At 40.3% G+C, this 18,304-nt stretch overlaps 1 protein-coding gene across 13 annotated transcripts in view; it reads left to right on the top strand.

Annotated features, from left to right (window-relative positions):
• Nucleotides 1–18,304, top strand: part of TRIM2 (tripartite motif containing 2) — an 85,213-nt gene that overhangs the window by 25,698 nt on the left and 41,211 nt on the right. For 2 of the 13 annotated variants that reach the window (XM_054291230.1, XM_054291220.1), the window contains exon 1: nucleotides 2,649–2,883. The exons of the other annotated variants lie outside the window; for them this stretch is intronic. The gene's annotated coding sequence lies outside the window, so the exon portion shown is untranslated. Of the gene's footprint in view, nucleotides 1–2,648; nucleotides 2,884–18,304 lie in introns of those variants that run through there. 13 annotated transcript variants of the gene reach the window in all.

Genomic DNA, 18,304 nt, shown 5'->3' with positions numbered 1-18,304 from the left:
CCCTGTGCTCAACAGGAACATGGGGCTTGACTGCCCCAAAATTCACAGAGACAAAGAGTGAGAGATGAAAATGTGAGCATCAAACAATGCCTTAGATCCAGGCAATAGTGGGGGGACATACAGCTGGCCTGCCTGGAGGCAGGAGCTGTGTATGGACAGTAGGATACTGGTACCTCATAAGGATGAGGTAAAAGACAAAATGAAAAATGCAAAAAAAAAAAAAAGGAGATAAAGTTAGTGAGTAAGGATGATCCTCAGAGCCTGAAAAATGAAGATCAATTTAAAATTGATCTACTGGTTTTGAATCTTGAATTTTCTTGAGGTTTTCTTGAGGAATTGCTATTTGTGAAAGCTACCTTTGATGCAAATGAACTGGTTTTTTGAGAGAACAGATATCTTGAAGACCACCTGAGAGATCAGTGTGAATTAATACATTTGCTCCTTTGGGAGAAAAAACATTCAGTCAGCAAAAGCACCACAAACTGAAAGTGGTTATTTCCACTTACTCTTCTCTTTATTACCATGTCTCACCAGAAAAAGTGTTCTTACTCCAAAGATAACAGTCATTCAGCTTGTCCTGGTACAGTGGGGAGAGACCTATGTGCTCAGAAAACCACACAAAGACTACTCTGCTGTGGCCCATGAATAATTTCTGTCCCCAAGCCTGTAAGTCTGCTCTACAAGGATCAGGTTCTTTGGTATCATGGGGAATATCAGTAAGAACATGAGGTAGTCTGTTCACCCCATTTGTTTATTACTAAATGGGAGAATAACTCAACTTTACCAAACCCTGCTTATTGCTGTTTCAAACAATACTATTTTTTGCTTCAGCTGACATCTGTGCATTTTGTGTGTTTTGCTGCTTTCTACCTTGACAAGAGAACAGAAGAGAGGAAAAATGCTAGAATATAGGCAAAGTTGTCCAACTTTGGTAGCAGCTGAGCCATAGTGCACATGAAATCTATTCTCATAGGCTTCTTGTTTGTGTGGGGTGCCCTGGTGTCTAATAGTACAGCTGAGTTCATGTGTGGCCTCTTGGATCACTGGATTGTGTTTCGCTCATCTGGACAGCTGCCTTTTTTTCACAAAAGCTGTAGGAATATAATACCTTTGGGATCTCTACCTGATGTGACTGAAATTATTCAATGAGTTACACAACTACTGGAAGGAATTGTGACAGCACAGGCAAAACACAAAAAATTAATTCATAATTTACTCCTTTGCTTCTACTGATTAGACAGCCTTGTTTTTTGGGTTTGGCGTTGTGTTTGTTGTTGTTTGTTTTGGGGATTTTTTTTTAATCATTCACCTGCTTTTGGCTTTAACAGTCCAGTTGTGTCAGTCCTGGATCCAGGTACAAATGAGTAGACAATCAGCACAATCCTGATTGTGCTAAGATAAAAAACTGAGCAAGTGACAACGCTCAGGACTTTTAGTCAGAGCGTTTACAATGGTGTTTTTATTTTGTTAATGACTCACTGTACTGATTCACCGATGCTTTAGTGAAAGCTGCCTTGTTCAGAGTCTCATTGTTCAAGCAGAGTAAATTGTTCCCAGTAGAAAAGCTTGAAAAAGTCCTCTGCTTAAACTAACAACTAAATAAAACTTGTTATTTTAAAGAACATACGGATAAAACTTTGATTTTAAGCAGTAGCAAAACTTTTTTTATCCACCATTTTTTTTGCTTGATTTTTTTATTGGGAAAAGAATCTTATTCTGTCCTGATGCAAAAGCCATGAAGTATCCAAAAATATAGGTGACTCCTCAGGCCTTCGGTACTTGAATCAGGGCACTAGACCTTTAAATAGATGAAAATAGGGGCTGAAGGTGACTTGTGGGCTTTGAGGCATGGACTTTCATGGGGTGCATATCAAAACTTTGCTTCTGTTACTTTTGGTAAAATGTTCATTCTGGTATGGAATGGCTTGAACCACCCTAGAAGGTCCCTGTTCAGCAACTGTTCCACTGGCTCTGAGTTGCCTCAGTAGGAAAAAAAAAAAAAAAACCACAAAAAAACCCCAAAACAAACAAACAAAAAAAACCAAAACAAAACTCTGCAACACATTAGATTTGCTTCCCACCTGGAAGCATTTAGAGGATGTAAGGGGGTGAGCCTTCGCGTATCTGTTATCACAACCAGGCTGTTGTAAATGACTTGCTGAACGGTTGCCGGTTTCATGCGCCGCGCTGGATGTCCCTGCCCTTTCCAGCAGGCTCTTTGCGCCGGGAGCCGGGGCGGGCTGCAGGGCCGCTTTGTCTCCACAGCGGGGAGCGCGGGGCCCGGTGCCGTGCCCCGAGCGTGGTGGCGCTCCGGGCTGCCGGGCGCTGCCGGGGGAGCCCTCAGGCGTCTGCGGACGGGACCCCATCCCGGCACGGGGCCGGCTGTTTGCTTTCAAAGCCTTTGTACCTCAGGTTACTTGTAAGGCCGGTGCATGGGGAGTTCTGCTGAGCTGGACCGTGTACGTTCCCTGGTTTGCCTGTAATTTGCAGTTTATGAGAACCAGATGGATGACTGAGCGCTCCGCGAGTTAGGGTAGGAATGGGATCTTCTGACATAAGAGCAGCTTTTACAGAAAACATTGAGTTAAGATTCAGGCTCAAGCTAGATTGCTTCTTCCCTCCCCCCCAGTTTTGTCTATTTTTACTGCATCATTGGTATGTGTCCAAGGAAAGTCGGCCATATCATTCGGAAATACAAGGGGATAAACTTTTGACTGTCGGATCTCTTCAGGCTGAGGGACTCCAGAGTAAATGAACTGGGAGAGAGAGAATTAAAAGGAGGGATTTCTTTAGATGAACTTTTTTGGTTGTCTGCTCTGCCGAGAGCAGCGTAAAATAACGAAGAAACTGCAGCAGTCCTTTCCCACTGTCTTTCTAAATAATGTAAGTTACCCTTTCACGCTCATCTCTAAATGTTTGTGTGCTGTTTCTGCTTTCGAGTATTTTGTGAGAGCAGTGGTTTTATAGCCAGTGAGCTCTTGCCAGGAGCTCTGCTGTGTGAGTGAGTGAATTGTTTTGTCTTTCTGTTTCTTTCTTAAGTCAGGGTGGTAGCGGGGAAGCCGAGCAGTTTGACACCGCCTTTCTTTGACAGTCGTGTTAACTCGGCTTTAGCTCGGCTGTCGGAACCTTTAAACCTTTTCAGTGTTTGTGCAGAAATTTGTTTGTAGCTGGCAAAAGACAATAGCAAATGTTTTGATTGAACTGTGCATGTCAGGCTTGCCGTAAGAGCAGGCGTTCAAAGGGGACTGTGTGATGCTGTGTAAAGAAGACAGGATGTGACAAGGGAAAACAAATGTTTCCTGTTCTTTAATATTTAAAAGAAATAATTGAAACAGAGCCAAGGAGTTTGCCTAGGAAAGAAATAGTGATGTTTATTCAAAGCAAAATAATGACTCTGTAAATCTGAGAGGACAATGCCAAGGTCTAATTAGGAGAGACAGTTTACTTTTCCCAGTGGTTCATATTTTGAAGCTGGAAGTTGGCATTTATGTTGCCATATTCTGTGGTGCTTTTGTGAAGTGTAACTTGAGCCATTACCTGATTCATAGCTCTCCATAGGTTAGTGATGTAGGTTGATTACTCTCCCCTTAGTTCATTTTGCTATTTTCAAAATGCAGTCTAGGCAGACTGTCAGGCAGATTGATAGGTTTAAGTAAAAAAAAGGGGTATAATTATAGATAATATACCAGGTATTATACTAAGAATGAAGCAAGAAAGAGACCAAGAAAATCATCCTGAACTCAAACATTTATCAGGCCAAAGCAATGACATAAATGTTAATTTACAGGGGGACAAATAAGAAAATTGTTGTGAAAGTACAATGACTAAATAAATATTTCTTAGATAAGGATGTAGCTTAAGAAAAGTTGCTTTCTGTTCCAGCCTTGGATTTTTTGGTTTTGTGGGCAAGGAATTTATTATCTAGATAATAGTCTATGGCCAACTATTGTGATCTAATAATCAGAAGTTTTTTTCCTCAAAATTCCACATTGCTGCTTGTGTGAAAACAAATTACATTGACTAGAAATACTAATGAGAGCTTCTAGACAATGTGAATATTTTTAATAAATTTGGAAATATAAACTGTAGGGTTTGAAAAGCATATTGAAAGGTTTGTTTTGTTAAAATCTGTATAAACGTGTTTATTTTCAAGTTAGTCACATAATGTTATGGATGATATCTAAAGTGTGGTTCTAGAGAGAAGGTACTGGAAAGCTGCTGTACCTGGTCTTGGGATTGCATCATCCTGCTCGAAAACACAGACTGCAGAAAGAGGAGGTTGTTCCCTGTTTCCAGAGACTTCGGGGGAGGAATCAGTCTGTTAGCTGCTAACAACATGAAATAAGGCTTCTGTGCTTTAGCCCTCATCCAGAACTGCTTACCATAAACCAAAGGTTTCCTCAAAAATCTCAGCAAAACATTTTACAAACTTGAGTGGTGAAGACACTCCCATGTCTGACCTGGACCTGCAGTGCCCACAATTTGGTTATAAAGAACAGGTTTGTGTTGTCTTCGTGGAGGGTTCATTTCAGTTCTTGAGATTCATTCTTTTTCATGAGAAATGGCTTTGATAGGCCTTTAATAAGTACATCTTTCTTCAGGGAGAAGGCTAAAGAGAACTTTGGTTCAAGGAGCATCTGTAACACTGCTTGAGGGCCAGAAGGAAACTTTAATTGGGTTTTATGACAGAACCAATTCTAGATTTGATTATAGGGTTTCTGGGAAGAGGGAAGGATTAAAACCATGCAAACAATTATTTCAGTCAAGATATTTCAGGGAAATATCTTTTGATTTCTTTATGTAATTTGCAAAGGGAGACAGGGAATGCATCCTTCTCGACACAGAATAAAAATTAGAAGTACGTATACATTTAAGGCTTTGGAGAAGTAGCGGAGGTATGTGTGTCTTAAAAGTTCATCCTTTTCATGGCATTGATATTTGATGAAATCTTGTGCTTGAGGCTAGATTTGAGACAAGCAGTGTCCATGGTCTGGTGGCACATGCAAGTGCTGTCTGAATTCTGCTACGTCCAGCAGCATGCACAATGTTTGGAACATTAGACCATACCTGGACAAAGATGGTAATTCTGCTGGGGGATTTCCCCAGCCATGATACTGTTCTTTCTCTGACAGTCCTGGTTTTAGCTTGAAGCTCAAGTTGTTTACTGGAAAATCCCAGATAATTGGTGCTTGAAGCCATCATGAAAGCGTGCTGGGCCTGTCTTTGCCTGATAATGGAATTTCATTAATTCATAACAAAACTAGAATTTGGACAGCTTATGCAAACACAGTGATGCTCCTGATTCCTTTGAGGAAAACTGAGGAATTCAATTAACTGGAAAGGTACTGGGTGTTCTAATTCAGAGAACAAAGTGTTGTACATTACTATACTGAAGCTGAAATTTAATCATCTGCATGAAGTATTAAACATACACAGTTTTGCAGAAACATGTAGTACTGTGTCTAGACATATGAACTATTTTTATAAAAACAAAGGCACAATGTATAGTAGGTTAGGATAAATCCTTGATAGTGGGTTGGGATAAATCCTTGAGCCATGTGTAAAAGCATTTGATTTGATCTGCTGGCAAGCACATTGTCTCATCAGAATTAAATGTGTCTGAAGATACAAGTGTAGCTAGTTTGTACTATTTTTTTATACACAGCAGCAAGCATATATTACTGCAAATAATAAGTTCAGTTTATAAAGAATGTTCTTTACCACAATGGCATTATATAAGGGAACAACACTTTAGATTTAATCAGTTGTTTACAGACAATGCAGTATTCTGTATTATAAAATGCCACTAATTCCAAAGCCCTAAAAAATTTCTCCTGGAATTCTGCTCATCCATATTTTGCAGGGTAACATATATAAATGCTCCTTTTTCAGTTATTAAAGAACTCCACTGACTGCCAGATTGCAATCCACTGTAGCAAATGCTACACTTGGCTGACACCTTCAACCAAAATTATAATTCTCTGTAATTATATGCTATTTCCAGAGACTGCAGGGGTTTCTTTTGTTTTCTGTAATGTTTCCTGGTAAAAATAACAAAGGTGGGGAGAGCTAGCCATGTGAAATGCGTGGCATGGGCTGTTGAAAAAACTAGACTGAAAACAAGAATCAATATTTGTTGGAAGAAATCAATATAGGAAAGAAAATAATGACTATTTAGAGGTTTTTAAAATACTGAAGGGACACAAGCAGGGCTTAGCAGTCACATAAATGTACTTCACCTCTCTATATCTCAATTTTTGATAAATTACTTACTTTTCAAGACTTCTGATCCTTCTGTTAGAGTTGGACTTGCTTTTCTATTTGTTATGTGACATGAATAGATTGCAGGCAGTCCCTTGGTGTGCTGTAAGGTTTGTGTTAACATGTCTGTAAGGGAAAGAGCTGCTTGGTTGCAAACACTTAACAAATGAAATTTGGAAGAATTCATGTTTTGTGCACTAGATCTTTTTTCTTCCTTTTTATTTTTGATCAACTGAAATAAAGAATGCCTTCCACTGAACAAAGCTCAGGCTGACCTTTGGAGAAATGAAGATGGCATTTCATGTCAGACTTCCTGAATGGTTTTATTTCTGTCAAGACCATGTTTTATTTCTGTGGTTTAAATAGATAAATATTTATTGTATGAATTGTAATGTTAAAGGTATTTGCCTTGGTTTTCTACCACAGGCTGTCTAAGCATTTTCTGTCCACAATCTGTAGACATATTGCATGTCACTCCTTCTAATAATTGGGGTGCCTGGTTAGATTTGGATTGGGCATCACTTATTTTGAAAGGTAATTTTAGCTGGAAGTCAGTAATTTAGCTTGATAACAGTTTATAACTGGAATATCATACCGTGAAACAAATGATGTAACATGTCATTAATGTTCTGTGTGGGGACTGCCAAGGATCTAGTCAGCTGAGAAGTCTGCTGGCAACCAGGCAGCCTTCCTACTTGCTAGCTGGACTTTAGGGCAAAAACTCAGAGGCAAATCCCATTCAAAAGGAAAAATTGAAATTGGAAATGCAAATGACATAGTTCTTGAGGTACTGAACAGGTAGATGTAGCAGGTAGATGTTGGCTGGCTCTATCCATCTGTCTAGCTGCAGTAGGGTTAAAAGAGGCACAGCTAAATTAAGAAGAGACTAATCATAGACACGTGAAAAATGTTAGCAGCTTGTATTCTGGCACTTCTTACATTACATGGTGACCCTCCTAACACAAGCATCAAAAGAAACTCATGCTGAAATGGCTGTGATGGTTTATTGCTAAATAGTAAACCTAGGTGGTAATAACATAAGAATATGCCCTGCCACTAGGAGAAGAGAAATGACTTAAAAAATTTACTGTAATCACATATATACTTAATATTCCCCTGGAAGAACTCCAAACAACTCTGCTTTTTGTGGTCAGTGCTTTTGCTCATGTGTAAAAGTATTATTCATTCTGTCTCACTTTAAAACCATCTGAATATTATCAATGTTAGATACATTGTAGGAGTGGTTAATTACATGGATGGTGATTTTCAGTCCTTATGCCAAGGTGGATGCTCTTTGTGAAAGAGACATAAGGATTGAAGCAGATGCAATTACATTTGATCAGATTTTAAATGCTTGAGATGACTGTTCAGCAATTTGCTTGCTCCTAATCCAGTATGGATTTATTTGTCTAAGTGTCATTAGTCTGCCTAAACATGTGTATGATCAGTTTATTTATGGGTGACTTTCTGTTCTTTTGTCATGGAAAGCTATTTGTTTTGTGCTGCCATGAGCTTCTGTTCTTGATTTTTTTTCTTGTAGTTCTTGAAACAAAGAATGACAATTCCACTTCTTCTTTTCTTTTTTCCTTTTTTCTCCTTCCTTCCTTCCTTCCTTCCTTCCTTCCTTCCTTCCTTCCTTCCTTCCTTCCTTCCTTCCGTCCTTCCTTCTGTCCTTCCTTCCGTCCTTCCTTCCTCCCTCCCTCCCTTCCTCCCTTCCCCCCCTCCCTTCCCCTCACTCTCTCTCTTTCTGCTAGTTTTGAGGATACTTCTTCAGCAAATGTGTAATTTGGAAATTTGTCATGTCTGGACTGATGGCTTAAAAAGAGCTATAGTCCCTATGATGATGTATACTGTGTCTGCCTCATTCTACATCAAAGTTCAGCAGAACCTGGTTATTTGTGAGCCTGAAGGTGTGTGATATCTACCAGTGTGTTTTGTGAAGTGTTCAGGAGTTGATTTAGCAAGGGAAGAACAGTGCCCATATTATTTTGAACTACATAACTCTGAATAGTATGAAAACATGAAAGTGCAAAATGCTCCTGCACCTTTTGCAGAACAAAAGCCCTCTGAAGTAGTGATGGAATCTTGAGAAAATAGGCTTGAAACAATTACTTACAGAACAACAACAGATTGCACTCAAAAGATTGTGCTGAACTTGGAAATGTTCTTGAAAAGATCCCAACAATTATGGGTTTTGTGTGCCTCTGAATGCATTAATCTCTGTAGTGGTCCTTGGAGAGACAGTAAGTGTCCCATATTTAGCCCCAACCATATTAGGCCCATGATCTGTACTATTTGAGAAATTGCATATTTTGTGAGAAATGGGACTTCCAAAGGAGCAGGTGTCAGCAGTTTCAGTGATGTCTTTGGGGCCCCCTGGTTCTTCTGTGAACAGCTGTAAGTTGCAAATACTGTAAATCCCTCTACTTAAAAATTCTTCAGGAACTAAAATGACCCCCAGGAATGAAAATGCAGGACTGAGGAGCAAGCCATTTACAACATACATGAAACTCAGGAAGAGGAAAAGCTGCCATGTTTCTCTGCATTCACACAGGTTTTTTGATTTGGTTTTGCTTTTTCTGTTCCTTTTCCAGCAAGGAAACAGTATTCATGAAATTCCCTTCAACAACTTTCTCTCCTGTAATCCCTCTATTGGTGGAAGTGTTAATGTAAACCTTCAGGGATTAACTCCCACAAGATAAACCTCTGCAGGTGCTGGTTTGTATTGTTTCTAGGTATTTTGGTGGGGTTTTTTTTTGTTGTTGTTTTGGTTTTTTTTTTTTTATCTTGAAAGCAGATTTAATTTGATATCTAGAACTCAAGTAATTGCACTGTGCTGAAGTTAGGAAACCTAGGGCGAACATGTCAAGTAGAGCCACAGATTATTTCATAGCATCTGATGGTGGTTTTTTCTCCTGAGTGTTACTCTGACACAGTACTACAATATGGGTTAATATGTGGTCTTTCCAAAGTGCTTCTAAGTTTTACTGGATCCTTTTCAAAGAACTGATTCTTCTCTTATTACATAATTCTTAGTCTGCTCTGAGTAGTTTTGGGAGCAGCAGATCTTTGTGCATCTCAGCTCAGAAAATATAAGAAAGATAAAATTAAGTGTTGCACCATGAATATTTCATTCTCTTTATCAAATAAGCAGTGATAACTTTTTGTCTTGAATCTAAAACAGCTGGAAATAAATTTTGATTATAAAATACAGACATGTTCTGAGATGCTTAGTTCCTAATTAAAGACAAATAACTTTTCATTAGTTTACAAAAGTAATCCTTTACTTAAAATCTCTCAGTGGAGATAAATGCAACCCTTTATTACACAGTAAAGGAAGACATTAATTATTGGAGGATCGTTCTATAAGAATTGCACTATATGTTCTGTGTAGGCAGAGAATCCCCTCATCCCTTAGCTTCCTCATTTTAATTAGGTTTTACTGTTCCATCCTATAAAACTTAGTAAAAACCAGATTAGATTAGAGCATGCAAAAATGTTTGTATAGTAAGGTGGATTTGCAAAAAAAAGAAAAAAGAGTAGTTCCATTTCCTCTGTTGGCACAGTTTAAAATTTTTGTTTGTCTTATCAGAAGCTGACATATTACACAGTCTTGAATACAGTTAATTGTAAAAGCAGGAAGATTTCTTCCCATATTTAACTTTTGGGATGGGTCTTTATCTGTGCTCCTGAATGGTGGCCTTTATCCTCTGAACAGCCTGCTCTGAAGATGTGCACAGTCTGAAGGGACCTCTGATGATGAAGGTGTGCAACTTTTAAATGAGAAGAACCAGGACAGTGATCAAGGCATCATTTCCCCAAGCTCTATGACATTGCTTAATACATTAATAATACAGAGTACCTATGCAGAGAAACCAGAAAAAGGAAATATCACTGGAAGTCTCTTTTTTTTTTTTTTCTTAAGGATGAAGTAAATTTGAAAAGGTAAGAGGAAGAGGGAAAAGAAGTGCTAGGTTATTATTGTATTCTCTATAAAAGGTTCTCTGCTTGGGGTGATGCTCAGTCATTCACCATTGTTGGGAGTCTTGTTTGTGTGACTTGTAATGGGTAAATGAAATGCTAAAGGCCCTGAGTGGCATTTCTCATGCAACAGTGGTGTAATAAGGCAGATGTCTGGGGGGTTCTTTTCACCTGACATTCCTAAATGGCCCAGCTTTGCAAAGTGACCCTCTTTTTGCAAAGAAGCAGCCCTGTAAAGTCATTCGTGGCAATTAACTATGCCAAAAAGGAGTGGCTACTATGAGGCTTCTGTGATGCCTGCTCTGAGTAATTTGAAGGTTTGTCTGGGTCAAATCAGAAGTAAATCTAGCCTAGCCTTATAATTTGGATGGTTGCTGACAGTAGGTGCCTCCAGAAGAGCACAAGAATGGATCAGAGATATCCTGGTACTCTTCAAAATTATCTTCTGCATTCAATAATTTGTGCTTCCAGTTCTGCTCCTGGTAGAGGTGGTGTCTTTAATAAATTTATTCACCAGGAATTTGTCCCACTCTCCTGGAATGCCTGTAAAATATTAACAACTGTAGCACCCTGGACAATGGGTTTCACAGCTCACAGGGTGAAGAATTATCCAGCACATTACTGGTATCTGCAAAAGAGGCTTCTCTTCTGTGGACTGTAAAAAGGAATAGTGAGAAGCAATAGATACAAACAGTGAAAAAACAATACATTGTGAATAAAATTTAACTCAAGTGGACTCCACCTGCCATAAACCTAATGACTACTGTTTCATCAACCTTCCAAAAGCATTTAAGTTATTTGGAATACGTCCTAAGAGCTGCATACTGTGGAATCTGAGTTAGAGAAGTTATGTACCTGAGGCAGGGCTGTCTCCATGTCCTATTTGTAACTGGCTTTCCACTGGGATTTCTCAATTCCTTGTAATATCAGTGCTTACATCTGGTTACTCTGCATACACCTCTCATGGGTTTTATCACTTAGGTGTATAATCTGTTTCAGTAACAACATGGTGCATCTTGTCACAGTTATCACAAGGACTATTTCTAAAATCTCAGCCAGTTCTTATATCCACTTATAGAGTTTGCAAAGGAAAGAGGGTGCTAAGATCTGCCCCTATTCCTGACTGCAAGAGTTTCATACTATATGAGCCACTGTCTTGAACCTCTTTCTTTACGAAGACACTCCTTATCTAAATTGATGGCTGGCTATGCAAAGTTACTTCGTAGTGTAGAAAGTGCTTAGTGTCACAGATACAGTCACATAGCAACAGTCTAACTGTGTTTGGCCTTTAGATACGGGTTACCTATGTTTGCAAGGGAGCTTGTATGCTGTGTAGCAGGTGCCTATCACAGCAGGATTCTGGTACTTGAAAGAGATTCCAGGGGCTATCACAATCCAAGTGATAATGTGGTTGATTTAAGACAATATTGCTCTTATCTCTCCTGATGCCAGATTTTTTTCCAAGGCCTTTTTTTTTGTTTAACAGACAGATGAATTCACATGGTTATTATATTATAGTTTCTGATACTGTCTCCTAATTTGCTCTTTGCATACACAAAAATGTAGTTGGCTTCCTGTAACGTAAAATGGATGTGTTTTCATGTAGAAATGAATGTCCTGTATTTCCCAGTTCAGCTTGGGAGAGTCTTAAAATTGTGCATATGAGTGGTTCTGCTTTATTCCTCTTTCATTAGTTGTTGCTTCTTAAGTTGTGATGCCAGTTGAAAAGACTGACATTCATGCAGGAGTGTATGTACAAGGTCTCCTGAGAATGTAATTTTTGCAGAAATCTAACCTACATCAGTGCTGAGCATTTGCTTATGAGCAGCCTGGCAATGCCCCATAAGGGCCATTGGGCATCTGGCCTGAACCTGCAAGAGATATCTAAGAGAAAGCTTAGGAGAGTTGTTTTTGGAGATGAAGGGTAAAGGTAGGCAGCTGTGTGTCATGTATAACACCTTGTACTTCGGGGAGAAGGCTTGGGGAAAGCCTGGCCTGAGCCAGAGTGGCCGCTTGGTCGGACTGTCTGGGGATCCTGCCCACCCAGGGGTTTGATGGACTTTGCAGGCAGATAACACATTCCTGTGGCTGTGGTAGAACTCTGCTGTGGAAGCACATGCTGGGAATCGATGCATTCCTGCAGGCCAGGCACAAGGTGCAGGGAGCACTTAATCCCTGCTGTGGAAAGGTTTCAGCTATTTCCAATAACAACAGTTCTTTAAATAGGAGCGCTGGCGGGCAATCAGCAAATGAGTGTCCTTGCTGAGGAATGGAAGGACATGTTTACTGGGTGAAGTTCAGCCATTGGGTGTTTCCAGGTTTTGAACTGCTGGAACTGACTGCTGGAAAGTCAAATAGAGTGTCCCTGTGAGTGTGGAGGTGGACGACACAGCGTCACAGCTGGCACGCTTGAGCTCTGAGCACTTTGAGCTCCCACCGAGCTGTAGATGCTTTTTGCTATGGTTGTTTGGGCTGTTCAGCTCCTGTGCCCACAACCATTGTTCAAACCCACAGAGCTCCTTTTGCCAAGGTTGTCCTGACATTGTTTCTCACTACTGCCGGTGCTGCCAGACTACCTGCTGCCCATAGCTATGTGTTTACCTACTTGCTGTGAAAGCTCAGCATTGCACTTTTGCCAACATAAAGAGCCTGCCTGGGTAAACTTCTGCCTGCCACCTAACGCTTGAGCAAGGTTTTCTCTGAACCCAACGGCCATATACACGTTTAGACTTATTGCTGTGTTTTTGAAAGATATTTTAGTTCAGAAGAAGACTTGGCAGATATAAAAGTTAACATCGTTGCTGGGCTGTGGACAAGAAAATGAGGTGGGTACTGTTCAACAGCTAAGGTAAATATGGAGGTGCAGCAACCAATATTTTATGTTTAAACAGTATAAATGTTACAGAGCATGTGAACCTGATTTCAGGCTGCTCACATGCTGGAGAGGAGCTCTTTTTTCTCCCTCCTTCTTAGTCCTTATTCCAATATGTGCTTTTGTGCTAAGATGATAATTCCTTCCCTTTTTGCCTCCATTTTTGCTTTTTTTAATACTTAGATTCTGTCTCCTGTTTCTTGCTGTGAGACACCTAAGGTGGTTTGGGTTCCTTTACCTCCTAGGTTGTGTTTCATGTGTTATATTTGATGGGAAGTGGGAGTTTTGAAGGCTGCAAGAAAAACAATCTAAAGAGTTGGTACTCTCTTAAGTTAATTTTGTGAAGAGGTTATGTGGCTTGTAATGATTGCTGAGTGCAGCCTTCTCCCTTGCTGATTTGAACTTCATGGTAGTTCACCAAATCCTACTGAATTAAATGGAAACAACAGAGTAACTTTTTGGTGGTCATCAGAGAATATGTGACTAAACTCCAGCACCTGAAGTGTGTCATCTCCCCTAAAGTGAGAGCTGCAGTGGACATGCAGTGTGGCACAGATGCAGTCTCAGGAGGGAGTGGAGGGGATGGTCTCTACAATTTTCACCATACAGCTCAGTACCAAAAGCATTGAACATTTTCTGCTTGCATTTATTGTTTTTTCTTGTTGCTCAGCAACTCTGAAGAAAATGCCTAGAGCATTTTTCAACATATCTTATATCTAATAGTACATAGAAAAGACCAAGGACCTCTTTTCAAATAGATTCCTGATCAGCTTCCTTCTTTTTGCTCTATTGTGTGTTTTCCTGCTCCTGGAAGTGTTAACAGTAATTAGTGTGGAGTCTTCATGGAGCACTTTTATTTCAAGTAACATTTCCCAGCAGATGTTTATGGAAGCAGCAGTGTTTTCATGTGCACTTTTAATTATTTGTCAGTTCAGCTTGGTTTTATTTGTGCCTGTGTACCTATAAAGGCTGAACAGAGACCTGTCAGTGTTCACAGAACAGGTAGACCTAGAGAGTCAAAAATGTGTAAATATAAGGGTGATGGTAACAGTACTGGTAGTCAGGGAAGAGTTTTTTTCAGTAGAGATGCTCTTACTACTTTGGATGGCAAGTATAAAATTTAAAATTCTTTTACTTATGACTGCATAACATCTAGTTCCTGAAATAATTACTTTGACATACCTTACTGCAGATTTTTTTAGAGCTCACCTGAGAGTATGACATTCTGTTAAACATGGAAAGGGCCCTAAGTTACAATTCTGATGCTGTAATTTAATCTGATACTTTTATCCTTTTCTTACCCTTGATGTGTCCTTCCTATTAATTTCCTACCCCTTCTCTTTGAAATCTCCTTTTTGAGAATTTGGGGTATTTGGTTGAGGATTCATGGATGCCCATCCATGCATTGTTGTCTCATGTGCAGTAAATTTAGTGTGTTCCAGCTGTTTTGGAATTTATTGTGCAAGACCCTGACTCAAAAAGAGGTACTGAACACCTCAGACAAATAACCTCTCAGTTGGTGATGACTGTGTGATCACACAAGCTCTAACCTGCCAGGCTTGTCCCTTGGTGTGTGCCGTGCAGCCACCAGTAGGTCCCCTCTCCGTCCACAGACAGGAGAGCTGGGAGATAGGGTCTCTGGGGATAGAAGCAGGACTATTCACCTCCACAGTGGGGTGGAGAAGGGCTACTGCAGAGGCACAAGTTGTGGGGATGAGGAGAGAATAAATGTGGGTATTAGATGCCAGCCCTAGCCTTCCCTGCACAAACTGCAGTGTAAAGCATTAGTATGATGATGTCTTAAGAGGTCCACCCCTATTTCAGGGGCTCACCCTTTTGTGAGCTTTGATTACAGGATGGGGAAAGGAGGAAGAAAAAAGAATAAATCATTAAACATGTAGCACTATTAAGCAAGGCTTTAATTTGTAGCAGTGGCTTCTATTCCTGTTATTCCTGTGCCTTCAGCATCTGAAAACTATTTTTAAAAAATCTATTTTGTGACATCTGCATCTGACAGTGATACTGAAGGTCAGCCCACTGCTGTGCAGAAGGAATGCCAGAATACAGAGATTGTTTCTGGTGACTGCAGTGCCACCTCAATGGCAATAGGGGGAAAAGAAAGAATAATTCGGAGGGGAGAAAAGCAGATTGTGTCTGGTGCTGCCTGACTTGCAACTTCGGTGGTGGAGAGAGGCAGGAAGTGCAGTCCTGCCAGGAAGGCTCAGGCTGGCTGAGCAGGGAGGCCAGGCTGTCCCAGCCGTGCTGCAGTTGTGCTGCAAAAGCCGCAACCTTGGCAAGCTGAACCAGGCATAAGCAGAAGGTAGAAGGAAATAAAAGAAGGTGGCAAAGTCATAGGAGGATGGGTGCTGGGCTGCTGGGAAAGTTTCCAGCATTACATCCCAGGCAAACCTTTCAAGTTGTTTGCCTCCCAGGCTTTGACAAATCCCTTGTGTTGTATCACAAGCTTTGGGAAAAAGCATCTGCTCTGCTGGATCATAAGATGAGGGAGTGACCATGGCTCACGGCTGTGGCTGGTGGGGAGGAACTGGGACCTAGCAGAGCTTCTTTTGGGGCACACATGCTCTCTGGCTACAAACCCACAGTGGGAGGAAGCTCTTGCTTTTCTCAGAGGGTGTGAGCTACAGCCTGGACTACTGGAGGATGTGGAGTGAGGACTGGAAGTTGCACTTGCTCTCTGGAAGCTGCTGGGTCTGCATGGGTTCACAACTGCAGCAGTGAAAGGTAAAGGCCACCGGCTCATAAGGGAGACTTAGGCCCCTTGATTCCTGGTTGTGGGCATGGCTCCACAATGACAAAACTTTGCTGTTTCACCCCACTTGCTCTCCTGGCACCAGGGTTGTATTAGGGATGTGTGGAGCTGTGTGATCGCTGTAACAGCACATCCTATGCTATATTTGTGTTCCTAATCTAATCCTCATTTCCAGCATGTTGGCTTTGGGTAATTGATTTCTGGTCTCTCACATCTCTTACTTTTCAGTCAGCCTTAATTGCCAGGACTGTATTAGCTGGTCATTTAGTTTGAACTAACCCAATATTTTTTTTTCTGCTGACCTTAAAATCTCTTGTACAGCAGGGTGAGCTAGACTACTCTCATTCAGTCAGTTTATAGTATAGGCTTCAGTGCAGACCATTAGTCTTAACTTGGAGTGTTTGAATGACTTATTTAATATTATCAATATCTACCTATGACCTGTAAGTTAACTTTGAGGGTTTTTTTGTAGCTTAATAATCATGGCCTCCCTAAGAATATGAATTCAGGTTGTGTTTGCAACGAGAAACAATAAGTTATTCAAAACCCAGGACATTTACAGGGGATGACAAGAGAAGCTAGATCAGTCTTCCACGGCACTACAAAGATGGCATGTACTATGTATTTTCTTCTCCAGAACTTTCTTCAGTGGTCAGCAGTGACACAGATAAGTCAACAGCAACAATGAAATGCAGCAATTTTCTGAGGAAAAGTAGCCTATTCTTTTTAAAATAAAAACAGAAAAACAACAAACAAAACAAAGCATATAATGACCACCCCCACCCCCATCTCCCAGCACAAAAGACATGCACATACAATAAACCTATTTGAATGAGTCTGGTTGTAACTGCTATGGGGGTAAAGTGCAAGATTGAATCAATTTCCTCTTCACTAAGGAGAAGGAACCCACGTATCAACACATAACAAGAAAAATCTCAGAGAAACGCTATGCCTTTTGTCTCAACTTCCTTGCCACAGTACCACATTTTTGTTCTGTTGAAGGAGCAGGATAATTTGTGGAGTATCAGCTCATTGTCAGCAGGCAACTTTCAGAGTTAATTTTAAGAGAACAGCACTTTGAAGGTATCTCTCTTTTGGAAGTGTATTTCCCTATCAGAGTGGCTGCAGCTGTGGCTCCAGCAGTCTCCTTTGGCCATGAGGTATGTTATGGGATCAGTTCAGAGGGGTACATAGTCCTTACTGCTGACCATAAATGGAAATAGTAATTTGAGTGATATTGGTCATTCTGTTTCAGTGTATGTAAATGCAGTGTTAGAAATGAGCAAGCAACTAAATTGTGCCTGCACGCTTCTGTCCGACAGTCTTCAGTTCTGGGGGTGCCGCTCCTGAACTTTATCACTTGATTTTTGTTATAAATGTCTTGTTCCACTGGCAGAAATAAAAAAGGCCTTGGATCTTCTTGTGGGAGTGAAACCTTTTGCTTGTCCTTTGCAATACGGATTCCTCAGACAGTTTGAAAAGAAAACCAGAAACCTCCCCGAACCAAAGAATAAAAAAACTATGTCTCCAAAAACATGCCTGAAATCTCTGGCCTTCTTTTAAACTGTGAATCCTGCTGTCCAGATGCCTGCTGCTCTTAAATATTGGAGCTAAAATGAAACATACCTTGTGCTCTCTCTTTGATTGAGTTCAGCACATGTTAAGGGAGTTAGAGGGGCAGTATTTTGGCACAGGCACCCCAAGCCCTGATACATGTACACACGCTGCCTGATGTTTCATTTCAGGTTATAAACTGGATTACAACATGCCTTCACCCTGTGGCATATTGTCCAGGGAAACCAGGCTGGATCTGTCTGATGCATAAAATGATCCGGCTAAATGATCATTAAGTGGAAAGTAAAGGATGTGTACAGAATTTGTATTTTCAACAGGAATTTAGATTACATTTCAGTCACTTTAAATGATTTTTAATACTATTTAACTCATCAATTCAAGAGTGGAATAAAATGGAAACCGTACTTAAAGAGCTTGGGACAACATTTTAAACTTCTAAAATAGCTGTATCTGTCCTAATTAAGTCGGGTGGCAAAGAGAGTATTTAAGCCCCATGTGTTTTCTTATTGATGCAAATGGTGCTTTGTGTTCTTTTATTTGTGGGAAGCTTTGTTAGCCTCAGTTAGCTGAAATACTTGCATATGATTTGGTTTTTTCAAAAGAAAAGATACACTATATTTAGAGATGCAAATACTACCTTGTCTGCAAAACCCACCAGCTGTTATACTGGAAGACAAAGCTAATTCTATGTTGCTTTACTTCAGTAGTGTCTGCGTATTCACAAACAGCTTTTTAACAACCTTCCCTGTTAGCTGAAAAATGGCAGGCACAATTTTTTTTTATTTCTTTGGTAACAGCCTAGTAAAATCAGAGTTGATCTGTGAAATTTTAAAAAATGTAAGCAA

Source organism: Melozone crissalis, unplaced genomic scaffold, assembly GCF_028551555.1.
Source record: "Melozone crissalis strain CALT ecotype California unplaced genomic scaffold, PUWL_Pcris_2 ptg000006l_1, whole genome shotgun sequence".
Lineage (NCBI taxonomy): Eukaryota > Metazoa > Chordata > Aves > Passeriformes > Passerellidae > Melozone > Melozone crissalis.
Note: the sequence above shows the minus strand (reverse complement) of the source record. Positions and strands in the feature narration are given on the sequence as shown.